At 46.3% G+C, this 15,444-nt stretch overlaps 1 long non-coding RNA gene across 1 annotated transcript in view; it reads left to right on the forward strand.

Annotated features, from left to right (window-relative positions):
- The first annotated feature begins 388 nt into the window (after positions 1-388).
- Positions 389-15,444, forward strand: part of LOC123384489 — a 162,234-nt gene continuing 147,178 nt past the window's right edge. Inside the window, exon 1 of the long non-coding RNA XR_006595640.1 lies at positions 389-1,864. This is a non-coding gene — a long non-coding RNA (uncharacterized LOC123384489). The remainder of the gene's footprint in view (positions 1,865-15,444) is intronic.

The following is a 15,444-nucleotide window of genomic DNA, read 5'->3' on the forward strand; positions in this document are numbered from 1 at the left end:
GAGCTCACCCTTCCCTAGTACGTGGCACAGCTGGGCACTGACTCCACCTGAGTGGATGCTGTGACCAGTCAGAATAGAAGTGGCTGTGAGCAGCCAGTAAGAAGATGTGGGTGCATGCCAGCTGAATGTCGGAGGACAACTAGGCACTTTCAAACATCCATCCCTTTCTCCTGAAAGCATATAGATTTTTTTTTTTATTAAAAAAAATTTTTTTTTAACATTTATTTATTTTTGAGACAGAGAGAGACAGAGCATGAATGGGGGAGGGGCAGAGAGAGAAGGAGACACAGAATCGGAAGCAGGCTCCAGGTTCTGCGCCATCAGCCCAGAGCCTGACGCGGGGCTCGAACTCACAGACCGCGAGATCGTGACCTGGCTGAAGTCGGACGCTTAACCGACTGCGCCACCCAGGCGCCCCTGAAAGCATATAGATTTTGTTGCTTATAACAATGTGGAGAAAACTTGGAGAAAAACAGTCTTTAATGACAGAGAAGCTTTAAGTCGGTTTACAGAAAGCAGCAGAGAAAAGGGGCAGAGTCCATTGGGAGCGGTTTCTAACTCCCAAGGCCCCATCACTCTTCTCCAGCTCGGCTAATTCGTGAGATTCCCCTGCATCCTTCCTAAATCCCCTCCTCTGATTTAAACTGATTGAATTGTTTCCGACTCTTGCTAAGTTGGACATCCTAAAATCAACAACGGAGTGGAGGGCTTTGGTGGCTTCTTGGTGTATGCAAACAACAGAAATGTCGTTAGAGCTTGTGAATTCCAAACAGGAATGGAGAATGCTGATGCCTCATGGCCTTCGTGGAAAGTAGTTTGTTCCTGTGTCACTCCAAAATGCTATTTTTGGACTGATTTGTCCCTTTCCTATTGTAGAGAGGGCACTCCAATGGCCTATTCCACCCCAATCCCATCTTCTCCCCCTTCTAGGCCTCTGTTCACCAGGGGACAGAACAACAGGACATAGGAGTCAGGGCAGAGAGAAGAGATTTTGTGTGGCTATGACGGCAAACTTCATGACATGATGGCTCAGAGGAACACGTGCCTTTGACTCAAAAGACTCCCCATGCATAGGAGACGCTCCCACCTTTCTTTCCTTAAAGAGACTGAAAATGAGTAAATTCACCACGAACCATGAAGCAGTTGGGGCTCAGTAGCTGCTGTGAAGTGACGACTCATTTAATAAAGGAACATGCTGCAGGCAGGCTCTTTGCTACCTCTTAAGGGCGGACCCTGAAGCAAGGATTTGCGTGCAAGTACATTATGGCGGAGATGGTTCCTGGAAAGGACTATAGGAGAGTGAGGGAGTGAGATGGGAGGCGGAAGGCAGCCAGCAAGTGTGCTTTATCAAGCAAGTTACCCGAATGTGTAAAGGGAGCTAGACCTTCTTCAGGAACAGTGGAGGCCAGTGCAGAACATGTACCTTCTACAGAAGCTCCCCAAGAGGCAAGGCTGCTGGGGCATTTATACACCAACTCCTGTCAGTCACTGCTTGAGGGCGCCGCTGGTGGCAGCGGCGGGTGTTACTGATCCTGCAGAGCAAGCTGCGGCAGGCAGAGGAAGGAAGCCTCGAGGCACAGAGACGTCGGTTGGCCGGTTGGCCGCTGCAGCTGGGCGGCTGCCCCGAAACGACGGGGGCAGGCGGAGGGAAATGGGTGTGGCTTGCGGTGGTGCGCGAGCGCACTTGTTACACACCTTTGCCTGTCTGCACGCCTGGGGGAGGTGCCGCCTCCCTAAGAGAGGTCTTCGGTGGCAGTGACGTGTTGGGAGCAGCTTCAGAGTGACTTGGGATTTGAGATCAGTGGCAGAAACGCCTGAATTCTTCGTACAATGATTGCTTAAAGCCCGTCTCTTCTGTTTGACTGTAAGTTTTATGAGGGCAGATCCCTGTGTTATCCTCACACTCTGACATGGTACCTGGCACGTTGCTGGACCTCAGTACATTTTTATTGAATGGATGTTGCAAAACTGGAAACAATGTGAGGTATTGCTAGATGTGTAAAATTTAGGAAAATCTGAATGTGCACAACATAAAAAAAAAAAAACCTTCTAGTTTACAGCTCCAACATGTCATTGTTAGTTTAAGAATATATTACTGGGTGACAAGCAAGTTGATTTGCTCATAAAATTATGAATTGGTATGTTTAGAGGTCTAACGATCTTGCAAAACATTGGATGATTTTTTTAACTCAAAAAAGTCTAAAGAGGGGGAAAGAAAAAGCCAATTTTTCAGCTGTTTGTTTTCTTTTCCCTCCTAACACTCTGAGGTTTCTATGTGCTATTAAAAAGGGGCCAAGAATCCCTGGCTTGGATTCCATCTTTCCTGGGGCAGAAGTACCCCCCTTAGGCCTCCAGGGTCTTTCCAGTCTGCAGATTCTTCAAATATGGGCTGGCCAACCCAGAAATGATCTATTTTGTTGACCAACTCCAAGCACATGTGTTATTTGTGGAGGAATAGTTTTTGAAAGAAAGGCTGCACAGTTTGCATTTGAAAGAGAGGTGGATATTTTCAGAAGCTACTATGGGAGGGGAGGGTGATATTTGTACTCAACGGGGAGAGCCTTCAAGCTTGGTTTTTATGGGGAACCTCATCTATTCCTTCCTCCCTCCCTCCCTCCCTCCTTCCTTTCTCTCTCCCTTTCTTTCTTTAAAAACATTTTTTTAATGTTTATTTATTTTTGAGAGAGAGGGAGAGAGGAAACATGAGCAGGGGACGGGCAGAGAGAGAAGGGGAGACAGAAGATCCTAAGGGGGCTCTGCGCTGACAGCAGAGATCCTAACGTGGGGCTTGAACTCACAAACTGCAAGATCTTGATCTGAGCCGAAGTTGGACGCTTAATGGACTGAGCCACCCAGGCACCTCTCTCTCTCTCTCTCTCTCTCTCTCTCCCTCCCTCCCTCTCTCCCTTCCTCTCCCTCTCCCTCTCCCTCTCCCTCTCCCTCTCCCTCTCCCTCTCCCTCTCCCTCTCCCTCTCCCTCTCCCCTCTCCCTCTCTCTCTCTCTCCCCCTCTCCCTCCCTCTCTCCCTCTCTCTCTCCCTCCCTCTCCCTCTCTCTCTCTCTCTCTCTCTCTCTCTCTCTCTCTCTCTCTCTCTCTCTCTCTCTCCCAGAGCTCGTTTTCTCTATTCTTTGGTTAAACGTTTTTATTAGATAGATTTTGCAATGAGGAGGGACAATTTTTATTGTTGTTGAAAGAACACCTGAGGCTAATGGAACCCAATAGGACCCAGAGAATAAAATTTGGGAATTCAGTTTCCTCAAACTGCGTAGACATTTTACTACTCTTGTTTCATGTGCTTTGAAATGTGGCATGTTTATATATGAAGCCACAGAGAACTGAGCTAATTATTAAGTGAGGTGTTCTAGACAAGAAAAATGAGCTGGAACTAATATTAAAGCACCTGACTATAAATGCCCCCTCTTCCTTAACAGAATGCAACGATATGTTAATTAAACCCCTCCCTTCTATCCAGACGCTGCAACACATGCGCGCGCGCGCGCATACACACACACACACACACACACACACACACACACACACACACACACACACCCCCTCTTGTCCATTGGGAACAATGGTTTGAATGATTATGTAGTCAATAGAGGTGAGGAGAAGTGTTTGAAATTTAAAAAATGTTTCATGTGGTGGATCAGAAGCTGACCAGTAAAATATTGCAACATTTATACCGACCAACCCTGTGGTTATGGTTGCAACCATACATAATTATATCTCATTTTCATTTCATTTATTTTTCAAGAGCTCAGAGATTGCCTTTTCAGCTAAAAACAGGACAGGACATTTCACCGATAATAGGGGGAGGATGGAGGAAGCATGGTAATGGAGCTGGCCTGTAATAGGTAGTCAGGTTATAGGCTTTAGGCCCCGACAGCTGAGCGTAGAGCTGACCCTCGTTCAGGAACAAATATGATCCGTAGATTCTGTCTATGAGAGCCCAGTGCTGTGTGCCCTCAGTTACTTACAGAGAAACACAATTAATTAAGCTCTGTAAACCTGAACACGTGCACAAAGATGAGAATCCAGCATGAAGAAAGAAAGCAGTCTCCTTAGTCTGTCCGTGCAGGGCCCTTCCCAGTGGAACTCCAATCTCCTTTTCCTGCTCACTACTCTTCCCCTCACATGAAACCATGTCTCAAGCAAATGTGCTCCCCACACCCAAGTATTGGTTGAAGAAAGCCCCTAGTCTCGAACTTTAGAATGATACTGTACAGATGCCGAATTTTGATTTATTAAAATAGTGTATGAACCCGTGTGACTTTTTTGCTCTCAATAAGTCAGCTTGTTTCTAATTTAATTTTATACGGTAGGTTATACCAATTCTCATTAAGGAGTTGTGGGACTTTAAATGGAAAGCAATGGGGATGGGGAAAGGAGAAAGAATAGTAGCTGGGCAGAGACAGTATAAATTGTCTCATTTTTACATAAAGGCTATGGTAAGACTAGTCTGTCCTGCGGCTGGGATGTATGTGTGGCCATGATGTGTGTGACTTCCAGGTCATGCCTTTAAAGGGAGGAAGCTTACCTTGAACTCCCACCACCCTCTGTCCCGCCACTAGTGACAGAGGTGTGGACCTACCAGGAGACATCCTAGATGGTGCACATAGGACTATGCCTATGACTGGAATAGCAACAAAATAAAAAGCCCTCATCCCAAAGGGTGCCATGGGGTCAGCCCTAGATTATGTATATTCAGACTGTTACCTAAAAGAGAAATGACATTCTGTCTTGTTTAAACCATGATTGTTTTGGTTTTTTTCCTGAAGTAGCCAAACCTGCAGCTTAATTAATGTAGCACTGAAGCATTTCATTCAAGACACCTCCTAGCCAAGGTGGTAAACTACAGGAGCTTTGCTGTGATAATCCGGACGGATCAAGTCCCAAATGCATTTTTCAAAAGTTGCTTCAGATTCCCCTTCTGTGGGAGAATACTCTTATCAGTACCTGGGGGGCTAATCTGAACCCTGAATTTAGGAAGTTAAATGAGCTCTGTGGGAACCATAGGTGTTGGGTGAGAGTGGGATAAACAAGCTATTCGAAAGAGGGAGACAAGAGGGCACCCAGGCCCGTGGGACTTGACTGTAGCCAGAACAAATGACCACGTATCTGGGGAAAGAGTAGTTCTCAAAGCAGGATTATTCAGCCATAGAGGAAGACAAATGCCAGTGGTGTGGTCCTTGCTTTGCACAGGGGAGAGGAATTTCACTAAGCTCTCTTAGACTGTTTCTGGCCTCAGTAGAGCTGCAGGAGTGGGATGGAAAGGGGTTGTCGTTCTCCTTGGGAAAACACCTCTGAGTGTTCAACCTGCACCAGGCTCTTCCCAGTGGTTAAGTGAGGCCACTTAACTTTTAATTCATCGAATCACCTTTGCTCTGATGCCCTGTTCGCCAGGTCATCTTCTGCCGCAATTGGGTTTCACACCTGGAGTTCCTACAGTGAAAATGCTGATCAAAGAGATTTTGCGCGTTTCTGGTCTTTGTGACGTGGATGGCTCACGGCAAATAAAAAAGTCGCTGCAGGTTAAGGTTTGGCTTCCCAGGTAGCTAGCATGGAGAGTGAATAATGCAGATGGCACCAACACAGGAGACTGGGGTGCACATGGAGTTGAGTTTCTCTCTACAACTTAATATACTTGCATTCTGGTGTCTGCCTCAAGCTTGGGTGCTTTTCAGTGGAATGAGACCATCTTTCAGCCCTGCTAACCTCTCAGCGAGTCTCTGGGATCACTGAGTAGGGGAAAACTCCACTGGGTGGTCCTGCCCTTATCCGTTAGGAATCTTTTGGGTCAATGGTTGTTAGCTTTTTATTTTTGATGAGCAAGACATTTGCTGGATGGGTCCACCCCATGCATGTTCCCCGTGTTATATTCGACTCCAGAATTTTTGCCCTTACCCTGTGCCTTTTTTCTCTCCCACTCAGAACAGCACATCGGAGTGTAAGAATGCTTTCCATACAAAGGAAATCTTGAATCCACTCTAGTTTGTAATGAGCGGCTTTGTCAGGCTCTCCTATTCCTTCTGCCATGCTTTGCCTGATTAAGTCGCAGCCTGGTTCGGGGAGGCTGTTGTTATAAACCACGAAGGACTTGATGCCACACTAGCCTGCTTTCTCCCTGCTGAGAACCAGGGATACTGCAGGATTTGATTAAGCATAACATTCTGGCTCTTCCTGAGAGTATGTGGAAGTGCCGGGTCTGCTGTCCACGTGGCTACACTTTCCACTGAGATTAAAGTCTCAGCATTTGCCCTTGAACTTTTCACCTTAATTTGCAATTTTAATATTATTTGTGACTAATTTTTTAAAGCTTTCATTATCCGGCCTAAAGTAAATATAGTCCATTTTATTTTGGAGAATGAAGAGCTATGTGTGTTCAGCTGGAAGTAAATTAGAATGATGAGTTGGGAGTTTGGTTTAATGAAACGAGCAGTAGTTTCAGAGGCAGATTTTTAGTTGTATTCTCAATAATTGTCTTTCTGAGCCTTGATTTCCTCATCTGTTAAAAAGGGATTTTTGCAGGCTTGTTGGACAGATTGAATGTTGTTTTTAAAGCACCAGTTAGGGCCTGGGACAGATGACATCAACAGAGGATGCCTCTCCTCACCTCTCCATCAGGGTAGGGTGCCCCAGGGCAGCACAGGGCTCAGCCACAGATACCTGGGCTTGTAGTAGATCCCCAGGGAGCATCTGTAGGTAACTCTCTAGGCCAGGCTTTGGGAATTGCTGGTGGCAGTGGCAAGAGTGAGGCCGGGGGAGCAAAGTGCATGGGCGTTTGTGTGTGACTGCCCGATTTTGGGAATTTTGAGGGAAGACACAGAATTTAGTTCTGTTTTTAGCTTGTTCTTATGCAGCATCCTTGTGATATCTGAGACTTGGGTTCTGTGATGATAAATCAGCATAATCCTTGGTGCTTTTAAAGGAGATGGAGTGGGATCAATTGACAAGAAGTCATAGCTGGAAGGGGGGAAGGCAGGGGAATGATCATTGGTGCCAGTAGTGGGAGAGGCTCTAGGATGGTCCCCTTGTCCCTAAATGTCCTTAAATGCTTCTTCTCTCACATACTAATATGAAATGCTTGAAACACCACAGGATGTATTTTTTTCCCTCCCTCCTTCCTTCCCTCCTTTCCTTCCTTCCCTTCTTCTCTCTCTGCCCCTTCCTTCCTTCCTTCCCTCCTTCCCTCCCTCCTTCCTTCCTTCCTTCCTTCCTTCCTTCCTTCCTTCCTTCCTTCCTTCCTTCCTCCCTCTTTCTTTCTTTCTTTCTTTCTTTCTTTCTTTCTTTCTTTCTTTCCTTTCTTTCTCCTTCCTTCCTTCCTTCCTTCCTTCCTTCCTTCCTCCCTCCCTCCCTCCCTCCCTCCCTCCCTCTTTCTTTCTTTCTTTCTTTCTTTCTTTCTTTCTTTCTTTCTTTCTTTCTTTCTCCTTCCTTCCTTCCTTCCTTCCTTCTTTCCTTCCTTCCTTCCTTCCTTCCTTCCTTCCTTCCTTCCTTCCTTCCTTCCTTCCTTCTGTTTTCCCTTTAACTGCACATTCAAGTAGTTTGCCTAGGTCAATTTGCTTGTGACCTTGTTTGAGTCACTTTGTCCCTCTGGGCCTCTTAAAATTCAGTATTATCTAATTAAGCTCCTCTAGTGCCAACCAGCAACACTATTTTGAATGTAGAAGATTATCATCCTGGGTGTCAGCTCCCAGATGGGCATCTTTAGCATTCACAGGGTGCTAAGTGCCCATCTGTGTGGGTGAGGTAAGGGTTGCAGGGGATGCTGAAGACAAAAGTGAGTCACTTCTCAGGCTCTGGGCTCACTGTGAGGTGCCTTTACGAGAATGGTGCAAAGAAATATCCCCTCAGTTTGAGGAGTGTCTTGCTGATTTTAGACCCAAGCTGATGAAAGCAAAGCCACCAGCCCTGGGATTGTCCTGTGAGTCCTGCCAATCTGTAGGACCCAAGGGCATAAGAGAAGTCAGTGATAAAGACAATTTTTATGTCTTTTTCATTTTAGGCGGTGTGGGAATTGGGGTCAGGAGTTCTGATTTAAGGCCCAGGCTTACTGCTGATTAGTTGGGTGAACTTGACATCTCTGTGCTTTTCTTTCTTCTCTGTTAAGCTGGGTGGATTGTATGTGACTTGTTTTAGTTGAGGAGAGACTGTATATGCTGGCTCCCCTGCCCATTTGCTCACTCACTGTTCAGATGCCTTCTGGGTGCTGCTTATTATGTGCTGGGCATCATTCTCAGAAGTGAGGTTACAATGCTGAGCAAAATAGACAAGGCTCTCATGTCCCTGTAATCCAGTGGGGAAGACAGACAGAAAACTAACTAAATACACGAGAGAATTTTGGATTGTGATAAACGCCTTGAAGGCACTGTGCACATGATGGTATGTGAAAGCAGTTTGCAATCCGTGAGTATTTGTGGCACTCCGGCCAATGGTTGCTTCTGATCACCATCCTGGCCATGATGGCTGCTTTGGAAATGTCTTCTTCACCCTTGGACCCATACACTGGAGCCACATGGGGATGCCTTGGGGATGGCATTTCTTCATTTCTGGGATAATTCATTTGTTTTTGTGGCCTCATCACTGCACTTCCCGATTTGTCTCGTGCTTCCTGTCAGGTGGTGCATCTCTCCAACACTCTTGGCTTGGGGAGGTGGAACCTGTATTCTGGGGTCTTCTTTGGCATGGTGAGCTGCTGTCATAGCAACTGTCTCCCGGACTTAACCGTCAGTTTCAGTGGGGTTTTTCCTTGGCTTTTCGGACTGTAGTCAGTTCTTTTTTCTTTTCTAATACCAGAGTTGATCTAACTTCCCTACTTCTAATCTTCAAGCTGGAGAAGTTCCTGGCTTTTAAGGAAGTCGGACCTATACAGGTTTCAAGGCCTTATAAGAAGACGAGAGCAAAAGCAAACACAAAAGGGTAGCCCTTGCCAGGGATAATGGAAAGTGCTACTCAGGGCCTGTGTGAGAAGCTCTTCTTTACTCTTGTCCTCACTGATCTTTCCAGACCTCCTGGGGGGTGTGCTGCAGGGGGCTCTGGTGGCCAGCTCCCCCTCCGCATGTGGTTGTATTAGTTTCCAAGTTCTACTACTCTTTGGGTCCTGCCGCTGGATACAAAGGCCAGGTTTATAAGGTCAGGAGAATCAAAGACAGCCAGTGACTCACACACCTTCATGTGTCTCAGCCCTTGCCTGTTGGCCATTTCTGGACCAACTGGTAACCACTTTCCTGGAGCCAGTGCAGGTAAAGGAAAGGAACTTAGCAAACAGGGAAGGGGTGGGCGGCCTGCCTGAACCTGAACCCAAGCTGGGGCCTGTGATGTGGTCAGGCCACCATGTGCCAGCTCGGCAGGCCCCTCCAACCCTGGGAAGACAGGCCAGGGCACACATCACCGGCGCCTGGGAGAGCTCCTGGGTCTCCTTCAGGGTGGGGCTGCTGAGGAGGGAAAAACAGTAGCGTGTTGGTGAAACTCCTGTAAATATGCACTTGGCTCAATGGTTTCATGTGCACCTTTCCTCCTGGCAAGGATGGACTGCTGTTCTGGTTTTTGAAGATCTTTAGAAGACAGTTATGTTCATTTTTGTAATCTTCCTGTTCTAAGCTTCAAACTGTAGGTCATGACCCATCCAAGTGGATCATGAAACCAATTTACTGGATTACAAATAACATAGAAAAAGGAGAAAAGAAAACAATATTACTGAATTCATGTTAATTTTTCAGGTGTAATATGGTATTGTGGTTGTGTAAGGGAATAGTTTTATTCTTTTTTTCCAAGTTTATATATTTTGAGAGAGAGAGAGAGAGAGAGAGAGAGAGAGAGAGAGAGAGAGAGAGAAAGAGTATGCACAAGCACAGGAGGGTCAGGGAGAGAGGGAGAGAGAGAGAATCCCAAGCAGGCTCTGCACCACCATCAGAGAGCCTGACTTGGAGCTTGAACTCACAAACCATGAGATCGTGACCCGAGCTGAAATCAAGAGTTGGGTGCTTAACCGCCTGAGCCACCCAGTCACCCTGGGAATGGCTTTATTCTTTTTTTTTTAAATTTTTTTTAATGTTTATTCATTTTTGAGACAGAGAGAGACAGAACATGAATGGGGGAGGGGCAGAGAGAGAGGGAGACACAGAATCTGAAACAGGCTCCAGGCTCTGAGCCATCAGCCCAGAGCCCGACGCGGGGCTCGAACTCACGGACCGTGAGATCGTGACCTGAGCCGAAGTCAGATGCTTAACCGACTGAGCCACCCAGGCGCCCCGGGAATGGCTTTATTCTTAAGTGATGTGTGTTCAACTGTTTAAGTAAGAAGTGTCATGATATCCGTAATTTACTTTAAAATAGTTCAACCAAAAAATACATCTGAGCATATGTGCATGAGCATATATGTGCATGAGAAAGAGAAAGATAAAATAAAATGGTAAAATTTTAATTATTGGCAGGTCTAGGTCAATGGTTTTCAATGGGGGATGGATTTGCCTCCCAGGGGACATTTGGCAATATCTGGAGACATTTTTGGTTGTCAAAACTGGGGTGGGGGTGCTACTTGCAGCTAGTGGTTAGAGGCCAGAGATACTGTTGAACACCCTGCAATACACAGAACAGCCCCCACAACAAAGAATCATCTGGTCTGAGATGTCAGTGGTGCAGAGACTGGGAAACTTTGTTTTGGGGGAAGAGTGTTTTTGTTTCATTCTTGCAACTTTTCTATAGGTTTGAAAAATTTCACAAATAAATAAATGAAACAAAATAGACTAATAAAGAATCAAGTCTCAGAGTGCCTCCTAGGTCGTGCATAGTAATTATTGTTGGGTAAAACTCGTTTTCAGTCATAGATGGGTCTGTTATGTGTTTTGGGTTACAATAAAAAGTATTTCTTATGGGGATTGTGTTCAAAAGTTTGGAAAACACCACTTAACCCTATCCTTCTGGCTGCACTTGCTGTTGGGGAGATAGAGAAGCTTATCAAACTACCCACTTCCAACTTACCCACAACGATATTTTTCATCTTGTTATACGTCATTTTGTGTTTATAATGTGTCATGTGCATTTTATCTTGTTTAATTTTCGCAAGACCCTTGGTGAAGTGAGTATTATTCCTGTCTCATTTTACAGGCTAGCTGAGGCTCTGAGTTTAAACTGATGACCCACGGGCACACAGCTAGTAAATGGCAGACCAGAGACGTAGGTCTCTCAGATTCCAAATCCAAACTCTTCACCGTGATTCCATTCTGTCTCCAACCCTCTCGAACCTTCCAAACTCACTGGCGTTGGGTTTGGAAGTAAGGGGAGCCCTGTTCTCCTGGAGGATGGACCCTGTGTGTCAGCAAGCTGCTGTGTCCTTTCCTGTCTTCCAGCCCAGCTGCCCAGTCAGAGCACAGGAGTCTGAGCATTCTTCTCTGCCCTGGAGAAAGATGGTGCTCATCTTGAAGTGACGCATTATACAGATTCTGACAAGCAGGTGAAGGTGAGACAGGCAAATTGGCTGACTTCAATCACACATCAACAAATAACAAGAAAAGTATAGCCAGATTAGCGGGCGACATGAGAAACGGATATTGTAAATGGTCTTCTAGTAACATGTGAAAATGTAAAAATCAATCTAAACATTTTATTGCCTCAAAAGAACTCAGGAGGACCTGAGGTTGGTCATCTGCTCTATTGATAGTAGTTTCTGGGGACAGGAAGTGAAGTGAAAAGTGAAGTGAAGTGAAGTGAAGTGAAGTGAAGTAAAAGAAAGCAAAAATCTTTCCCTGGTAAGATTTTCCTTGGAGAAGTACTGGCAGGTGAGCCCGAGGCTGATGCCTGGGATGCTGACTGTTCACAGCTTAGGGGCCAAGGCTAACTGCTGCTTGTGGACCTGGTCACACACTGGGGCCTAACAATACACCTTCCTATCATTTCTTACGTTTTGAAAACCAAGCTCAATAAAGTCCCTAGAGAAGAGTTATCACCCACAGATCACTTTGAACTAGAGAGCTCTGACCTTTGTTAGCTTATTTATTTAAAAAAGGTTTTATCTTCAGTGTTTAGGGCACTGAGAAATTTGGTCTCCATGGTGAGTGTTGTGCCTTCTCACTGTAGCTCTTGCTTGATTTGGTAGGGAGCTCATGGCAGGTGGATGTGCAGGCTGGATGGAGAAACTCTGCTGTTGTAATACTGGGAATGAGATGCCATGTTTGCACTTGACTATAAGGATGGTCCAGAGATGGGCTGTGTGGACCAGCAGAGGAGGGAAAAATGGGGAGTTAGTCCTCTGCTTATGGAAGGAAGACCTGAGACCGGTCCTTCGCAAGCCTGGTCTTTGTCACTGTCACACTTGCTGCTCTGATCTTTGAGGCTCTTAGGCTCCGGCATGCAGCCCCTGCTGTGGTCTGGGTTTCCACACAGCATCATCCTCTCTGCCGTCAGGTGCCTTGATGTTGTCACATTTCTTAAGAGTGCTCTACTATCCTCTGTGGGATTTTCTCCTAAGCTACAGACACCTCTTCTGCAGGTTTTGATGCAAACGTTTTCCTGATTGTGCCTGATGGTGTCAGGTGGTTACCCACCTACCTGGCTGCCAGCAATGGTGCGATGCATGCCCTTACGGGGTGGGGGGGGGCGTGTGTGGAATCATTTGTGCCATTCTGAACTCCATGCTTTGGACAAAACCACATTATTCTTCCTACAGTATCCATGCTATCTATACCTGTTTACATATTGTCTCCCTCTCTGGACCAGGAACCCCCTACTTCTGAAATGAGTATTTTATTGGTATTTGGATCCGTTGTACGTAGGGTCGCTTAAAGAATAAAATAAGTGCTCAATAAATACTTATTAACCAAACAATGATAGTAAGAGCCCACAAATTACAGCTGAGAGGGGGATATGCTTACAGCAACCTTCCTGAATGTTAATCTCCTTCCAGTGCTTATTTTTGGTGAAATTAAAGAGCACTTAATTAGGAGTCATCTAGCTCAAGATGTAACCAAAGAAAGACAACCGGGGAAGTTGAAAACACATGATATGCTGTGAAAACATGGGGGGAAATAAAAAAGAATTGGGTTGTTAACGGCAATGGGAACAGAGGGCTTGTGGTTGTGATGAGGGCTAGGAATGACAAGGAAGGTTAGAGTTTTCTAGGTAACCAACCAAGACCCTGAGGCTCATTCCTGGCTTAGGTGTGAGTTCTGGGGCTTGGCAGGTGTAGCGACAACCATGGCTAGGACAATGCAGATCCTTAGGACTTGGTCCATCCAACAACCTCTGCATCCTAGCTCAGCTTCCTCCACCAGGAAGAGGATGTGCTGAAGTCTTGCCTGTCACAATGGGCAATGACATTTCTCATGATAAACTGGCTTTCACATTTTATGCAGTAATCTGGAGATGGGGTAGCAGGATTCAACTCAGCACTACCTGATGGTTTCTGTTTCAGTGCTTGGCAATCACAGCTCCAGCAGCCATCAGTAGTCATTACCTATGGCAAGCTCCATCAAGGCCAGGCTGGAATCCAGGAGCCTCAGGGGTGGTGGCATGTTAGCTCCTTCCCCACTAATGTGTGCATCTGGAAATTGTCTTCTGGGTCTGTGCTGAGTGTCCCAGGGGCCGCGGGTGCCTATCCTTATCAGGGACAGCTTCCAAAGTACAGCTAGTCTGCTGGCCAGCCCTATGCCTGAATCTCTGCTTTTTGGATCACTTCTGGTTCTCTGGACCTGCACCTAGAGTCTCTCTCAACAACTCTGGGGCCTCCCTGAGTTCTGACTTATGCATGCACCTGACCCAAAGAGCCTTGGTTTTCTAGACCAGGAGGCTTGTGTCCCTCTACTCCTACCAAATAGAACCCCGGGGTAGCAATGCTGGGCCTCATCTTCCAGAGTTTGCTCTGCCCCTTCAGATTTGGTCACTTGAAATGCTGGGCTCTCTTCTGAGTGAAAGAATAGGAAAGAATAGTCTTATGTGTCCTGGCTGATTTCCTCAGTTCTTGCCCCAATTTTAGCCTACTTTTTCTTTCTCAGTAGAAGCCACTGGCATGTTTTCTGGTCAGGACAATCTAGTTATGCCAGAAAGATGGATAAAATTCAGTTTCTAGATCTGTAAAACTGAGGACATAATCCTGGACCATGAAGGACTGTACAGGTGGAGTTCCTCGTGAGGCCCATCTTGACATAGGCTTCTTTTCTTACGTAGCATAACTAAGCTTCTCAAGGAACAGTGGCCACATAACCTAGGCTTTTGGGGAAGCATGTAGCTTCTCCGGTTCCTCAGTGCTCAGTCATTACCTCTGCCTTGAACCTCCTATAATCTTGCCATTTGGGCCAGTCGCATTGGCACCCCCTGGGAAGTTGTTAGAGATGCAGAGTCTCGGGCCTTACCCTACAACCAGCGAATCAAAATCCGCATGTTAATGCAAGCCCCAAGTGATTCAAGTTCACAAAGGACTTTGAGGAACACTTGTCCAAAGCACCCGTGACTGTGGTACTAGTAGTTGCTGCTATAGAAATTGTTATGTACAAATGCTGAGGAGACTCATGTCTGTCGAGCACCTACTATGTGCTAGCACCTTTTTTCACTATCAGACCACAGTACCTGAGGTTGGATCTGTACTTTGCTTGTAGCTCACCCATTTATTCAACTCTAATCAGTGATCCATGTGTGCCGGGCACTGTGCCAAGTGCCGGATACAGAGGTGAACGAGACATGGGCCCTGATCACAATCACAACGAGGCTGCATTAGCAGTGCAGTGCCCTGTACCTAACATGTGATCAGTGAGTGGTACCAAGTGGTAGGTTGGTGTGGGGCCCTTCTCCAGGTGGCCTGGATGCGAGTAGTGGGTAGGGTGGCGCTTGAGATGTGGAACCCAGGTGAAAGGTGAATAACTCGGTGTTGCAGATGTTAAAAAGGAAGCAGGACTATGTGGCAACCCAGAAGCACGGGCATTTGAACTGTAGCTGATGTTAACATGAAATAGGAACCGAATAAGTTGTATTCTTTGGCCAGTAAATTCAGTAAGTTGGCATTTTTGGTTTGTTTATTTGTTCACCTGAGTCCAAGAGCCCGAAAACCATGGCCCATAGGCCAAGCCTGCCCCACTGCTTGTTTTGGTAAATAAAGTTTTATTGGAAAATAACCAAGCTCATTCATTTACCTATTATTCACGGCTGCTTTCGCACTACAATGGCAGAGTTGAGTAGTTGCAACAGACCATCCACAAAGCTGAAAATATTCACTACCCAAATCTTTACAGAAAAAGTTTGCTGAACCCTGGCCTCCTCTTCTCCTTTAGCTAAAATAAAAATATTTTTGGGGCGCCTGGGTGGCGCAGTCGGTTAAGCGTCCGACTTCAGCCAGGTCACGATCTCGCGGTCCGTGAGTTCGAGCCCCGCGTCGGGCTCTGGGCTGATGGCTCAGAGCCTGGAGCCTGTTTCCGATTCTGTGTCTCCCTCTCTCTCTGCCCCTCCCCCGTTCATGCTC

The sequence above is a fragment of the Felis catus genome, chromosome A3 (genome assembly GCF_018350175.1).
Source record: "Felis catus isolate Fca126 chromosome A3, F.catus_Fca126_mat1.0, whole genome shotgun sequence".
In the NCBI taxonomy this organism is placed as follows: Eukaryota; Metazoa; Chordata; class Mammalia; order Carnivora; family Felidae; genus Felis; species Felis catus.